The 2,546-nt window shown below is 21.1% G+C and overlaps 1 pseudogene; it reads left to right on the plus strand.

The window, feature by feature from the left end:
* The first annotated feature begins 986 nt into the window (after nucleotides 1-986).
* On the plus strand, nucleotides 987-2,105 carry LOC123686246 (annotated as a pseudogene).
* Nucleotides 2,106-2,546: the final 441 nt, after the last annotated feature.

Below are 2,546 nucleotides of genomic sequence, written 5' to 3' on the forward strand. Positions count from 1 at the left end.
TATTATTCAAAGTTTAAAACATTAGATTTGACTTATATTAATGTAAATTTATTTAGTTTTATTTTATATTTTATAATAATAATAGTATTTTTAGTTAAAATACCGATAGTTTTATTTCATTTATGATTGCCTAAAGCACATGTAGAAGCTTCAGTTGCTGGGTCTATAATATTAGCAGGAGTGATATTAAAGTTAGGAAGATACGGGCTTATTCGGTTTTTAATTATATTTATATATTTAGGAGTTAAGGTTAATTTTTTTTAAATTAATTTATCTTTAGTAGGAGGGATTTTAGTTTCTTTAAGTTGTTTACGTCAAAGAGATATAAAATCTTTAATTGCTTATTCTTCAGTTGTTCATATAGGACTTTTATTGTCAGGTTTATTAACATTTAATTCTTGAGGAATTACTGGATCTTTAATAATAATATTAGCTCATGGTTGTTGCTCTTCAGGATTATTTGTTTTAGTAAATATAAATTATGAACGTATTGTTAGTCGAAGCATTTTTATTAATTAAGGTTTAATTAATATTGTACCTTTTTTATCTTTATGGTGATTTTTGTTAGTAATTAGAAATATAGCTGCACCTCCTTCTTTAAATTTGTTAAGAGAAATCTTGTTAATTAATAGTTTAATTAATTATTCTCATATTTGTATATTTATATTAATAATTATAACTTTTTTGAGAGCTTCATATAGTTTGTATTTATATTCTTTTAGTCAACATGGAAAATTTTACAGAAGATTATATTTTTTTGAATTAATTTCTTATCGAGAATTAATTTTATTATTAATGCATTGGGTTCCTTTAAATTTAATTTTATTAAAAAGAGATTTATTTTTCTTATACTTAAATAGTTTATATAAAATATTGATTTGTGGAGTCAATGAAGTTACTTTAACTTTAAGTAATATCTTTTTGTGTAATTTTTTCTAGATTAATACTTAGGTTTTTTTTTTTTTTTTAGTTTTAGATTATTTTTACTTAATACAGGAAAGGTTTATTTTATTGAGTGAAGAATTTTCAGTTTAAATTCAATAGAAGTAGAAATATTAATTCTTTTAGATTGAATATCCTTATTATTTGTTTCTTTTGTTTTATTTATTTCTACAATAGTAATTTTTTATAGAAAATCTTATATATCTAAGGATTTATCTATTAATCGTTTTATCATATTAGTTTTTATATTTGTTCTTTCTATATTATTAATAATTTTAAGTCCAAATTTAATTTCAATTTTATTGGGTTGAGATGGGTTAGGATTAGTTTCTTATTGTTTAGTGATTTATTATCAAAATGTAAAATCTTATTCAGCTGGTATATAAACAGCTTTATCTAATCGAGTAGGAGTCGCGATATTAATAATTTCTATTGCTTGGATAATAAATTTTGGAAGATGGAATTTTATATTATATATTGATTAGTATTATAGAGATAAAAGAATAATAATTGTAGGTTTGTTAATTATTATTGCTGCTTTAACTAAAAGTGCACAAATTCCTTTTTCAGCTTGATTACCAGCAGCTATAGCTGCTCCTACTCCTGTTTCAGCATTAGTACATTCTTCAACTTTAGTAACAGCAGGGGTTTATTTATTAATTCGATTTCATTTATTATTGGAAAATTATTCTTTTGTGTTAATATTCATTGGATTGATAACAATATTAATTTCAGGTTTAGCGGCTAATTTTGAATATGATTTAAAAAAAATTATTGCTTTATCAACTTTAAGTCAGTTAGGTTTAATAGTTACTATTTTAAGATTACGTTTATATGAATTAGCTTTTTTTCATTTATTAATTCATGCTTTATTTAAAGCTTTATTATTTATATGTGCAGGTAATTTTATTCATTTAATAGGAGAATGTCAAGATATTCGTTTTATAGGGGGTTTAGTTTATAAAACTCCTATAACTGTAATATATTTTAATGTAAGAAATCTATCATTATGTGGGATTCCTTTTTTTTCTGGATTTCACTCAAAAGATTTAATTATAGAGGTTTATTCTATGTTAAGATTAAATATTTTAATTTATTTAATTATATTAATTTCTTTAACATTAACAGTTTCTTATACAGTGCGTTTATTAAATTATTTAATATTTACAGATTATTGTGGGTTTAGAATAAATAAAACTGAAGAATTAAGAGATGAAATAGTTTATAGAATAGGATTTATATTTATTATTGTATTATTTTCAGGAACGGTTCTTATATGATTTATATTTAAGGATATTAATTTAGTTGTATTACCTTTTTTTATGAAAATTTTAATTTTAATTATAGTAATAATTGGGGTAATTATAGGTTTTGAGATTTCTTTATTAAAATTAAATTATAATTTAATTTTTTCTAATTTAATAAAAATTTTAATTTTTTTAGTATTAATATGGAATTTGCCTTATATTTCAACTTTTGGAATAAATTATTTTTTTATTAATTCAGGAATACTAAATTATAAAGTTTTAGATCAAGGTTGATCAGAGTTCTTAGGAAGCCAGGGTTTATTTAAATTTTTTAAAAAAAATTCTGTTTTATTTCAG

Source organism: Harmonia axyridis, chromosome X (genome assembly GCF_914767665.1).
Source record: "Harmonia axyridis chromosome X, icHarAxyr1.1, whole genome shotgun sequence".
NCBI lineage: Eukaryota > Metazoa > Arthropoda > Insecta > Coleoptera > Coccinellidae > Harmonia > Harmonia axyridis.